Below are 13,609 nucleotides of genomic sequence, written 5' to 3' on the forward strand. Positions count from 1 at the left end.
GTTTACCTACTTAAGCCTCAGCAATGGCGGGCGCCCCTCCCCCAGCCTCGCTGCTGCCTTGCGGATAGATCGCCGCAGAGGGCTGTGTTAGCAGTGAGGGAGGCTCCGTGGGCGTGGGACCCTCCCGGCCAGGTGTGGGATATATTCTCCTGGTGTGCCTGTTTCCTTAAAGCGCAGTATTGGGGTGGGAGTTACCCGATTTTCCAGGTGTTGTGTGTCTCAGTTCCCCTGGCTAGGAAAAGGGATTCCCTTCCCCCTTGCGCTTCCAGGTGAGGCGATGCCTCGCCCTGCTTCTGCTCACGCTGGTCAGGCTGCAGCAGCTGACCAGCACCGATTGTCCGGCGCTCCCTAGGGAGATGACCCCAGTACCTCAGTTGAAAATGCAGAAATCACGGTCTTCTGTGTCGCTCGCGCTGGGAGTTGGAGACTGGAGCTGTTCCTATTCGGCCATCTTGCTCCGCCCCCCAGATTATTTTTTATTTGAAAGAAACAGCAGTTTGAATCACACTGGAGGCCATGAACAGAATGACGTGAAGTAGTGCAGTCAGGAAAGCCACCAGCTACCACAGGCTGCCGGAAGCCCATGGCCTCAGGGAGCCACAGTCGGTAATGAGGCTTTGAAGTGTTGTGTGGCCAGGCTCACTGGGCTGTGGTTTTCTCTGCAGCGTTGTGCGGCCAGGCTCACTGGGTTGTGGTTTTCTCTGCAGTGTTGTGCGGCCAGGCTCACTGGGTTGTGGTTTTCTCTGCAGTGTTGTGCGGCCAGGCTCACTGGGTTGTGGTTTTCTCTGAGGCGTTGTGTGGCCAGGCTCACTGGGTTGTGGTTTTCTCTGCGGCGTTGTGCGGCCAGGCTCACTGGGTTGTGGTTTTCTCTGCAGCGTTGTGCGGCCAGGCTCACTGGGTTGTGGTTTTCTCTGAGGCGTTGTGCGGCCAGGCTCACTGGATTGTGGTTTTCTCTGAGGCCTTGTGTGGCCAGGCTCACTGGGTTGTGGTTTTCTCTGCGGCGTTGTGCGGCCAGGCTCACTGGGTTGTGGTTTTCTCTGTGGCGTTGTGCGGCCAGGCTCACTGGGTTGTGGTTTTCTCTGAGGCGTTGTGTGGCCAGGCTCACTGGGTTGTGGTTTTCTCTGCAGCGTTGTGCGGCCAGGCTCACTGGGTTGTGGTTTTCTCTGAGGTGTTGTGTGGCCAGGCTCACTGGGTTGTGGTTTTCTCTGCAGCGTTGTGCGGCCAGGCTCACTGGGTTGTGGTTTTCTCTGCAGGGTAGTGCGGCCAGGCTCACTGGGTTGTGGTTTTCTCTGAGGCGTTGTGTGGCCAGGCTCACTGGGTTGTGGTTTTCACATCATGGATCACTCTACTCCTCTCGACCAGCGTTTTAATAAATGAAACGTGCCGTAGAGAACAGAATGAAAACTAGCAGAAGACACTGCACCCGCTCAGGTGTTTCCTCAGGAAACTTTGTTCCCTGTGTGTATAGCGTACGTGTTCCATGTCACCAGGCAAAGTGTAAAAGTCCTTGGAAAGCTCAGTTTGAAGAAAAAGAAGGCGACTGTGCTAGAGTTGCTTGAAATTTTGTTGGGAGGGCAATTTGTACTTCAGCTCATCATTACTGGGCGTAGCAAAAAGGGAAACCCAGAGTTTAGGGAAGCAGAGGCTTTCTGAGAATGCAAACTTGAGCAGCATCTTAAAAAAACACAATTCATTTCACTCTTTCCACAGAGCTCTGTATATTCTGTTGTCTGTATGCAGGAAGGGCCATTGATTGTACCAAATCACTTCGGATGGAAAGTAATTTCCCATATTGCTGTCATTCTACTTCCTGATTCCTTCCTGGGACACTGGGGATAAAGGAGAATTCCTTTTCTTCCTTAGGGCAGCAACAAAACCTAAAAAAGATCCTCAAATAACAAGATAAAGGCACACTTTTCTTCTCCATATGGGGGACCTGAAATGAAAATTAATGAAACAGAGGTATGTGTTAAAAGTACGTTTTAAATCTGATTGACTGGAACCTCCGCTTGCGCTACTAAATGAAATTAATTAGTGACCTAATTGGCCTTGTTTCCAAAAATCCACCCCAAGATTCAGGCAACAGCCCTGCGTTGCTCAAGCACGAGAATCGCTTGAACCTGAGTGGCAAATTTTGCAGTGAGCTGAGATCGCGCCAGTTCACTCCAGCCTGGGTGACAGAGAGAGACTCGGTCTCAAAATACATACATACATACCTACATACATGAGTGCTATAAACTTTTGTATATGGGTTTCGTGTGGACCTAAGTTTTCATTTTTCTTGGGTGAATACCGAGCAGTGAAATTTGTGAGTAATAAGGAAGCTGATGTTTACCGATAAAAAGCTGCCAGTCGGTTTCCAAGGTGCCTGTGCCACTTGCACCAGCAGAATATGGCAGAAGCTGCTGTAAGTCCCTGTCAGTACTCGGTATTGCCAGGTTTTTTAAAATATTAGCCTGGTGCAGTGGCTTATGTCTGTAATCCCAGGATTTTGGGAGGCCAAGGCGGGCAGATTGCCCGATCTCAGGAGTTCGAGACCAGCCTGGGCAACACCGTGAAACCCCGTCTCTATTAAAATGCGGGAAAAAAAAAAAAAAAAAAAAAAGCCTGGCATGGCGGCGGGTGCCTGTAGTCCCAGCTATTCAGGAGGCTGAGGCAGAAGAACTACATGAACCTGGGAGGCGGAGATTGCTGTGAGTCGAGATTGTGCCACTGCATTCCAGCCTGGGCAACAGAGTGAGACCCCAAAACAAATTAGCCATTCTAATAGATGGGTTGCAGTATTTCATTGTGGCTCAATTTGTTTTTCCCGAATGATAACTGGGGTGTTGAGCTCTTCCACGAGCGCTGTTGCCCTCCATATACTCTCTTTGGTGACATGTCTGTTCGAACCTTCTGCCCATTTTTTAAATTGGGTTTTCTTTTGATCAAGTTTTCATCGTTCTTTTTATAAAGTGAATAGGAGTCCTTCTCAGATCTGTGCTTTGCAAATTATTTCCTTCCAGTCCCTGGCTTGTCTGTTCATATTCCTAAGTGTCTTTCAAAAAGTAGAAGTTTTAAATTTCGATGAAGTCCAGGTTTTCGATTTCTCGTGTGGGTTGTATTTTTAGTGTCCTGAGTAATCTTTGTGTAACCCAAGGTTGCCAAGATTTTCTTCTATGTTTCCTTCAAGAAGTTTTATGATTTTAGGTTTTACACTTAAGTATGGATGATCTATTTTCAGTTAATTTGTATTATGGATCACAGTTCAAATTTTCATTAGAATTATTATTTTCTGACATAAAATATAATGTAGGCTCATTGTAGAAAACATAAAATGGAGAAAATAATAAAATTACCCGTAACCCCGCCGTGAGAACCACTTTTGGTTTATCTCCCTCTTTTATGTACAGTGTATGGTCTCACATAGTTCAGACCAGACTGTATAGAGAATTTGTATCTCCCTTTTATCCACCTAATACTTTATTATAAATACTTGCTCCTATGCTGTAAGTAAACCAATTTTTTATATGAAGTCTCTTTTACTGGTTTTCTTCCTCCTAAAACAGGTTTGTTGCATAAAACTTAAAAGCATAGATGAGCAAAAGAATAGCATGAAACGATCAATAATCCTACTATTTAGAGACAGCTTGCCTATATCCTTTCAGATGCTTAGCTCTGAAAGTGTGTATGGGCATGATTTCATTGACTAAATATATACAGTCATATAAATATAATTGAGTTACTATTCTGTTGCAATATTTAGAATGTGTCCTGCGTTTTACTGTTACACATACCGTTGGAGTGAAAAATCTTGACTCCGTATTTTGGATTTCAGATTTTTTCTCGGGTTAGAGTCCCAAGACGGTTGCTAATAAAGTCAAAGGCTATGAATATTTTTAAAGCTCCTGAGTCTCTGGCTCCAATTCCCTCCAGAAAGGTTGGATCAATTTATTTTCTCTCATGTAGGACTCATTATTAATACATATTGATGTGCAATAATTTGATAGTGAATCATGACATCTTGGTGGGGTTTTTTTTTTTTATTTGATTGCTAGTGAGGTTAAACATTTTTTCCAGTGTTTACTATCCTTGTGATGACTTATTTTGCTATTTCTCTGCTCTTCCTTTTACTTATAAGTGAGCATCTCTATCGGGGCACACTCAGGCATATTCACCTTTAGAGAGAAAGCATCAGAAACTCCTGGCAGTTTGACATTACCACTTAGTATAATATGTGGAAGAGACAAGGAAAATGTATTTCCATCAATCTTGGTGTGGTTGGCTTCTTGATTTTCTGAAAAATAAGAGAGACAAAGTAGATTTTTTGACCTTTGAATTCTTCAATTACCATGCCAAGCTTTCAAGACAATTAAGACATAAATATTCTTTATACAGGATCTTAGCCTTCTTAATCCCCGATTGAGACCTTGTGCTGCAGGAGGGTGGTGGTGTGCAAAAGCATTGTTTCAGAGGATGCAGACGTGTTAATAAAAGGTGGGTTGTCAAATGTGTTTAGAAAGAAAATAATGAAGAAAGAACATAATTTGCCTTTCTTAGGTGTCCTGACGATATCACAGTGGGCATCGAACGCCCCTTTAGCTCCCGCTTGGTTTCTGCTCTTTCTGAGCCTTGGTGCTGCCATCTGCTGGCTGTCCTCGGCACTGCGTGTGAACGGCACCTGAAAAGGACCAGTCTTAAGAATGGCCGGGCGCGGTGGCTCAAGCCTGTAATCCCAGCACTTTGGGAGGCCGAGACGGGCGGATCACGAGGTCAGGAGATCGAGACCATCCTGGCTAACACGGTGAAACCCCGTCTCTACTAAAAATACAAAAAAAAAAAAAAACTAGCCGGGCGAGGTGGCGGGCGCCTGTAGTCCCAGCTACTCGGGAGGCTGAGGCAGGAGAATGGCATAAACCCGGGAGGCGGAGCTTGCAGTGAGCTGAGATCCGGCCACTGCACTCTAGCCCGGGCGACAGAGCGAGACTCCGTCTCAAAAAAAAAAAAAAAAAAGAATATAGGGCTGAAATGATCAAGGGTTTAAGCCTGTTTTATATTTCTGGATAATATGTAATATGAGCATGTGTTGTTTAATATGGCCTGTCAATTCATCCAAAATTGAACACATGCTCCGAAACAATCCAGATTTACAGTTTGATGATCCCATGTTGGTTCTGCAACAGCTTTGATGGTGATGGAGATGGTGATGGTGATGGTGGTGGTGATGATAAGGAAACGCTAGAGATCTTGTTGACGTTATATAAAGGGTCCTTGAACAGCAGAGTTGGTATAGGATTTTAGAGAATGCGTGAGTAACTGGAACTCCTTAGGGAAGCCATTGCATTGAAGGTTGCAGACTTTCTTTGTTTCGTCTGTTCAAAGGGAAATCAGGGGCGGGGGACAGGACATTCAAACCAGGCTGGGTAGGTCTATTCTGCTTTAGAAAAATGAGATTTTCAAAACTCGAATTCATAAGGTGAATAATTTAAAAGTAGCACTTGATTAATTGCATTACAAAGGAATTCTTCTGTTTGGGAAAATATGCTTCCTATTTCTTTCAAATATATTTTATTTACTTAAAATACTTGGGTTAACACATTATTAATAATATCATTCATTTTGGGGGGTGCAGAAACACCAGTACCTTGAACTACTAAATCTTGAAATGCAAGATCTTATTCATCTTTATTATGCTTAGATGCAAATTTTGCATGGGTTACATGGTGAGAGTAAAAGAAGACTCATCTGCAAGCAGTTTCAAACTGAAATATGACTCATCAAATAACTTTTAGTATTTGATGAAAGATGCACATTTTTCTTTTCCTTTTGAGTCAGAACATTTTCTTTCACAATTTCCTGCTGGGAGAGCATGAGGACTGATCTATGGGAGCAGAACAAACCCATTTAGGCCACTTCAAAAATGCAGTGCACTTGGCAAGGCCAGTCTGAGACCTAGGTAATGACTCACAGTTTAGGAAGATATGCCTGCTGGTCGATCCAAGTTCTCAACTTAGCAGTTTATTTAGTCTAAGTTTGTGTTCTCATTTGGAGCTCTCAGACCATCAAATGGCTATTAGGAAAGAAAACAGAACAAAATCAAAGTGAGCTTTGGGAACCAAACCTCAAAGCAGGTCTGGGCTGTCACTCTCCACCCCACATTGCCATGTTATTGTGTTTTTAATGAGTGAGGAGCCTTTCTCATAGGGGCCAGCCCCAGACAGCTTGGATGGGACACTGAGACACAGGATGTTCAGCACAGACACCCTCCATCTGCTCAGTGCTGAGGAGGCATTTGTGAGCTTGCTGCTGTGGTTTGGAAGAACCCCAAAGCTAGGCACCATTGGTAGACGGTTGTGTGATGTGTCCAGTTGGGCAAGGCTTGGGACTAAGGTGATCCAGGTGGCCTTTAAGAGATTTGCAGTTGAGGAATATTTTTGGCCGATGAGTAAGTCTCAAGAATCCTGCCTGCTTTGGGCAGCAAAAAGAACATTCCCCGCCTTCCAGGTCAGGCAGATGGCTCACACCTGTAATCCCAGCACTTTGGGAGGCCAAGGTGGGAGGCCAATCATGAGGTCAGGAAATGGAGACCATCCTGGCTAAAACGGTGAAACCCCATCTCTACTAAAAATACAAAATATTAGCCGGACGTGGTGACACGTGCCTGTAGTCGCAGCTACTCGGGAGGCTGAGGTGGGAGAACCTGGGAGGCAGAGGTTACAGTGAGTCGAGATCATGCCACTGCACTCCAGCCTGGGTGACAGAGCGAGACTCCGTCTAAAAAAACAAAAACAAAACAAAACATTCCCCACCTTCTGGAGATGAGGCATCAACACTGTAAACAGAAGGGAAAACTGGCAACTTCAGAAGGCATCACTGTAGGAATTTGAAGGTAAATGAATATGTACATATTTCCAGATGCAAAATGTGTTTGGATGATCTGAGAACCATTTTGCATCTCCACTGCTTCTGAAGCTCCCTCAGGTACAAAATGCAGCCGTTTTCCTAAACACCTGCTTAGTTTCTTGATCTAGTTGGATAAAAGAGCAGAACTATGAAAAATTACTCCGACAAGCATTCCTCTCATCTTCAGGCAGTAAACCATCTTTAAAATCTGATGAAAACGCTTTGAAACAAATAAAATAGCTGGATGTGGGATTCCCTGGAGAGAAACTAGGCATTTTCCCATATTCCTCAGATGTTTTGGACTCAGAACACTGTGGTTTTAAAATCTAAAGCCTAAATTCTTGACTTCTCTGACCTTCTGTAACCATCGTTTTAATGTATGCAATTTATTTCTAATAATTAATCGTTTCTCTTGTTGCCCCTCCTAGGTTCTGTGGTTTTTTGGGGTCCAGGCACAGGTTGCTCTGGGGCTCCCAGGCATCTCTGCAATCAAGGAAATCGGTGCCAATTGTGAGCGGACAGGGTGGAGCGGGACAGGGACCAGGTGAAAGGGAGGGCGGGCTGGGGATGCTGATACAGGAGCTAGAAAGAAATTATTTTAGGTAGGTAGTAACGGTAAAGGAGTCCTTGGCAAGGTTTCCCTTTTAACAAGAAGCAGTCCCCAAATCATTTCCTTTCTTTTTTTTTCTTTTTTTTTTTTTGAGACGGAGTCTCGCTCTGTCGCCCAGGCTGGAGTGCAATGGCTAGATCTCAGCTCACTGCAAGCTCCACCTCCCGGGTTTACACCATTCTCCTGCCTCAGCCTCCCGAGTAGCTGGGACTACAAGCTCCCGCCACCTCGCCCGGCTAGTTTTTTGTATTTTTTTAGTAGAGACGGGGTTTCACCGTGTTAGCCAGGATGGTCTCGATCTCCTGACCTTGTGATCCGCCCATCTTGGCCTCCCAAAGCGCTGGGATTACAGGCTTGAGCCACTGCGCCCGGCCCATTTCTTTTCTAACAAACAAAGAGTAGCCTGAAAAATAGAGCTGCAAACATAAATAAGCAAGCTGGAAGTTTGCACGGGTGAATGCCGGCAGCTGTGCCAACAGAAAAGGTCTACCTGAGGGCCGGGCATGTTCAGCATGGAGGCGCCATCTTCCCTTTCCTTTGTCACCACTTGCACAGTAATGAGACAGGCAACATGGTGCCAGCCAGGTAGAGAACCCACCTACATAATAAAAGATTGGGGTGGCAGGCCAGGCGCAGTTGCTCACACCTGTAATGTTAGCACTTTGCGAGGCCAAGGCAGGTGGATCACTTGAGATCAGGAGTTCGAGACCGGCCTGGCCAACATGGTGAAACCCCATCTCTACTAAAAGTGCAAAAATTGGTCAGGTGTGGTGGTGGGCACCTGTAAGCCCAGCTACTTGGGAGGCTGAGGCAGGAGAATCGCTTGATCCCGAGAGGCGGAGGCTGCAGTGAGCTGAGATGGCACCCACTGCACTCCAGCCTGGGTGACAGAGACTCTGTCTCAAAGAAAATAAAATAAAATAAAAAATGAGACTGGGGCGGCCAGCTTCTTCATGAGCAATGCAAATGGCACACCTAGTCCTAACCAGTTCTTTGCACATCATGCACATGGCACACCTGATGCGACCAATCTTTTGTGGTTTATGTACATCAGACAGTGCTGCCTCAAGTTCATTTAAAAAACCTCCTGCACTTCACCTCGGACCAGAAGACCCTCTTAGGACCGTCCCTCTCTTCAGGAGAGTGCTTTTCTCTTTCTTTTGCCTATTCAACTTTCACTCTTAACCTCACTCCTCATGTGTCCACGTCCTTGATTTCCTTGGCATGAGGCAGTGAACCTCAGATATTACCCCAGACGAACAACGCCACTTTCATGTCTCAGTTTGTTTGGGTTGCTGGAAGAACGTATCAGGCTGGGTGGCTGGTAAACAACAGGCTTTTATTGAGGCTGCAAGTCTGAGGCCAGGGTGCCAGCGCAGCGTGGCCAGGTTCTGGGGAGGGCCCTATTCCAAGTTGCAGAGGGCCATCTTCTTGCTCTGACCTCAGTGGTGGAAAGGCTCCAAGGGTTCCACTCTCATGATCTCATCACCTCCCGAAGGCCCCACCTCCAAATACTTTCATCTTGGGGGTTAGGGTTTCAACATAGGAAATCTGGGGTTACAACATTCAGTCAAGTAAAGGGAACTGGTAGTGGATGGAAAGAACACCCTCGCCCTCCGGAGGAGCATATCCACTGGTCTCCATGCCTTCCTCCTTCCCCTCCTGCCTTCCTCCTTCCCCTCCTGCCTTCCTCCTTCCCCTCCTGCCTTCCTCCTTCCCCTCCTGCCTTCCTCCTTCCCCTCCTGCCTTCCTCCTTCCCCTCCTGCCTTCCTCCTTCCCCTCCTGCCTTCCTCCTTCCCCTCCTGCCTTCCTCTGTGCGCTTTCCCTTCCCTGTCAGCCGTCCCAGATGTTAATTTAAACCTGATCTCTCCCATGTAGGTTAGTCTTTGAGCACACTCTTCTCCACCTGCTTGCTGGATTACAGCTTTTGTGGCGGGGGAGGGATTCATGGTGAAACGTGAAGGGAGGTGGTCTCCGTTTTAATCTAAACAGTTGTGGGCATTGTGGCCTGACTGTGGAACAACAAAGGTGAGGGCACTAGCTGAAGAAGGAGCGGGCGTCCTAAGCCTGGCATGATAAGGATGTCTTGGGTTGAGGGTCTTAACCTGGCTCACAGCAGAGTCTCCTGGGAGCTTTGAAAATGTCTGTGCAGGGGCCCAGCCCCAGGGGTGCTACTACAGTTGGTCTGGATGCAGCTAGTCTGGGTGCTGCTGGTCTGGGTGCAGCTGGTCTGGGTGCAGCAGCTGATCTGGGCACAGCTGGTCTGGTTACAGCAGCTGGTCTGTGAGCTACTAATCTGGGCACTGCTGGTCTATTTGCCGCTGGTCTGGGTGCCGCTGGTCTGGGTGCCACTGGTCTGAGTATAGCAGGTGGTCTGGATACAGCAGCTGATCTAGGTGCAGGAGCTGGTCTGGGCACTGCTGGTCTGGGTGGTGCTGGTTTGGATGGTGCTGGTCTGGGTGGTGCTGGTCTGGATGGTGCTGGTCTGGGTGGTGCTGATCTGGGTGGTTCTGGTCTGGGTGGTGCTGGTCTGGGCGCTGCTGGTCTGGGTGGTGCTGGTCTGGGCACTGCTGATCTGGGTGTCCCTGGTCTGGGTGCAGCAGCTGGTCTGGGCACTGCTGGTTTGGATGGTGCTGGTCTGGATGGTGCTGGTCTGGGTGCTGCTGGTCTGGATGGTACTGGTCTGGATGGTTCTGGTCTGGGCTCTGCTGCTCTGGGTGGTTCTGGTCTGGGTGGTTCTGGTCTGGATGGTGCTGGTCTGGATGGTGCTGGTCTGGATGGTTCTGGTCTGGATGGTGCTGGTCTGGTGCTGCTGGTCTGGGTGGTTCTGGTCTGGGTGGTTCTGGTCTGGATGGTGCTGGTCTGGATGATGCTGGTCTGGGCCCTGTTGGTCTGGATGGTGCTGGTCTGGATGATTCTGATCTGGGCCCTGCTGGTCTGGGTGGTTCTGGTCTGGGTGGTGCTGGTCTGGATGGTGCTGGTCTGGGTGGCGCTGGTCTGGGCCCTGCTGGTCTGGGTGCTGCTGGTCTGGGTGCAGCTGGAATGTTTAAGCTTTGCAGGTGGTTCTCATGTACAGTGAGTCTGAGAGCCTGGCCTCAGTGTGGAAAGGGCAGGGGTGATCCTGGGGTCACCATGGCGTCTGTCCTTGGGGCTGGCTCTTGGCTCTGCCTTGGGTGGGCTCCCATGAGTCCTGTGGAGAGCTGGGCTCTTGGGAGGTGGAGGCAGCAGGTAGACGCAGTACCACCAGAGAGCCTCCAGGAGCTGCATTGTCTGGGCAGCCATTTGATCCCCACCCTGTGCTAGGTAGTGAGCGAGGTCTGAGAACACAACGGTCAGTGAGATGCAGGCCCGAGTGCCCTGCAGAAGGATGCGTTACGCTGCCCAGCTGCCCTTGGCCTAGTGAGATGCAGGTCCGACTGCCCTGCAGAAGGATGCGTTACGCTGCCCAGCTGCCTTGGCCTAGTGAGATGCAGGTCCGAGTGCCCTGCAGAAGGATGCGTTACGCTGCCCAGCTGCCCTTGGCCTAGTGAGATGCAGGTCCGAGTGCCCTGCAGAAGGATGCGTTACGCTGCCCAGCTGCCCTTGGCCTAGTGAGATGCAGGTCCGAGTGCCCTGCAGAAGGATGCGTTACGCTGACCCGCTGCCCTTGGCCTAGTGGAAGCTCTGGCTGTCCTGGCCACTGGTTGGTGCAGGAGTGACCACACAAGTCGGGGAGCTGGGAGCACCCCAGAGCTGGCAGAGCAGTGGCAGCACCAGCCAGAGGGCTCAGGAGCTCAGCTTTGTGGGGACATTTTCCTTTAAGGGCAGGGCATAGGAAGAAGTGGCTGGATGGTGTAACACTAAGTTAGATTATGAAATACCCTGTGATTTGATGCTTTTTGTGGGGACACGGGACAGAGGTACTAAAACACCCCTGCACTTTCCTGCCTCATCAGTTCTCCTGGGGGCAAGCTCACGGGGCTTAGAGGGGTAAGGAGACTTCTAAGGTATTGGGTGGGGCTTGGCTGTGGTGAAGGGTGCTAGGAGCTGATGCAAACAATGATGCCCTTCCTCGGGCAAGTCTGCTGGCCACCAGGCCTTGTTCCCTCTTCTCCAGTGCTGCCTCATTTGCTTTCCTATTCAGCAGTCTCAGATGTTAATTTTAACCTGATGTCATGGATTTGGTGTGTTTTAAGGAGACTCTTTTTTTTTTTTTTGAGATAGAGTTTTGCTCTTGTTGCCCAGGCTGGAGTGAAACAGCACAATCTCAGCTCACAGCAACCTCCACCTCCTGGGTTCAAGTGATTCTCCTGCCTCAGCCTCCTGAGTAGCTGGAATTACAGGCACCTGCCACCACACCCAGCTATTTTTTTTTTTTTTTTTGTATTTTTAGTAGAGATGGGGTTTCACCATGTTGGCCAGGCTGGTCTTGAACTCCTGACCTCAAGTGATCCACCTGCCTCGGACTCCCAAAGTGCTGGGATTATAGGCGTGAGCCACCGCACCCCGCCAAGGACATGTTTTATCCAGGGCACCCACGTGATTTGTTCCCATGCTTTGATAGTAGAGAAATAGCCAGTGGGTCTGTCCACGGTTCCTGGGTATTTTTGAAGAGTTCTTAACTTGAGATTGCCTGGCCTGCCCTCCCCTGGAGAAGGACCAGAGACCCAAGCTTCTGGGTTTTGCAAAGGCTCCAGTATTGAATCCAATCCCCTATTCCCCGGTCCTCACTTGAGAACCAGTGCTGTCATTCATAACAAACCTGAGTGCCAGTGTGTGCTTGGTAAGCTTCTCTTGCAGTGTGGGTTGTAGTGTAGCAGAGAAGGGAGCTATCAGTTTGGAAAACCAGGGCTCGCAGAGAGGAAGGCCAGGGTCCTGGGTGGGATGGAATTCCAAATGAGCAGGAGAAAAGCACTCCACATTCCCAGGAGTGCACCTGAGCCCAGCCGGGCACCTGAGCTAGAAAAGGTCATTCAGAGGGGCAGGTGATTGGCCAGGATCAAAGTCAATCATCCTGTGCCCTCCTTCCCACGTTTCGGCTTTGCGGGGTGGCCACAGAGAACCCCAAGTCCCTCGGATCGTGGGAACTTTCTCTCACGAATCACAATCAAAGTAGATGCTGGGGTTTTGTACTTTTTTTTTTCTCCTCCGAGGTTCATTCCCTGAAATATTTGTTTTTAGGAGGAGTTTGGATTTAGGATTGTAAACTGCATTGTTTCTTTAAACCTTCTTTTCAATGGATCACATTGTAAACCCGGGGGAATTTTCATATTAAAATGATGCAAAAGGTTTCTGCACCCATCTGACTTAGTTGAGTCAGTTGTGTTTTCGACTGTCACGCTGCACAGTGACTGAAAAAATACTCAAACTAGGCACGGCCTCTCAGGGACTTTAATGTGCGCTTATGCCTGGGGACGTGCAACTGGAGTACAGAAACGCTCTTGAGGCATCTCAGCCTCCATGAGGAAACTGGGTGGCCAAACCCAGACTGTGCAGAGGTGGTAGGAGTCGGGCCCATTTTAGAATCTGTGTGACAGCAAGTAAGAGATGTGACCCCAACATAGAGGCGGATGACTGTGGGTTCATGCAGCTGGCTAGTGCCACGTTAGAGAAAACAATTCTCGAAGTCTAGTGGTCAACTGATTGTCTGGGCCTTAGAATGCATGTCACCAAAGAAACGTCGCGAGAACTGCCGGGGGCCTCCCAGCCGCCCTCTGAGGCCCAGTCACTAGCTAACAGCAGCCACGACTTTCTTGTCAAAACTACTCATATTTTCCTTCTGGGCAGTGTGGCTATCGAGAGAGCTTGGCAAAAGGACCCAGAGGCCTGGCATCCAATCCCCGCTTCACTGCTGTGGGAACAACTGAAGACCAGGCAAGGGACAGTGAGCAGAGGGAAGGGACCGTGAGCTCTGGGCTCATTGGAGAGGTACAGGAAGTGAGGCCACTGTCTCTAGCAGCCACTCAGGAAGCCAGACCATAACCCCTCTCACCATCAGCCCCAAATGGCCCGGGCTTGGTTCATAACTGCCGCTTCCCTAATTGTTGTCCCCACTAACAACTCAGGACCTTCTCCAGCAAGGGGGCCACTCCCTCACCTGTGTTTGGCAGAGTCCCCAATGTGGGCAGGGGATGGGTA

General features: G+C 48.9%; 1 protein-coding gene across 1 annotated transcript in view; it reads left to right on the plus strand.

Annotated features, from left to right (window-relative positions):
* Positions 1–9,304: 9,304 nt before the first annotated feature.
* Positions 9,305–13,609, plus strand: part of CNPY1 (canopy FGF signaling regulator 1) — a 93,963-nt gene continuing 89,658 nt past the window's right edge. Inside the window, exon 1 of the mRNA XM_033193063.1 lies at positions 9,305–9,370. The gene's annotated coding sequence lies outside the window, so the exon portion shown is untranslated. The remainder of the gene's footprint in view (positions 9,371–13,609) is intronic.

The sequence above is a fragment of the Trachypithecus francoisi genome, unplaced genomic scaffold (assembly GCF_009764315.1).
Source record: "Trachypithecus francoisi isolate TF-2019V2 unplaced genomic scaffold, Tfra_2.0 Lachesis_group4, whole genome shotgun sequence".
Lineage (NCBI taxonomy): Eukaryota > Metazoa > Chordata > Mammalia > Primates > Cercopithecidae > Trachypithecus > Trachypithecus francoisi.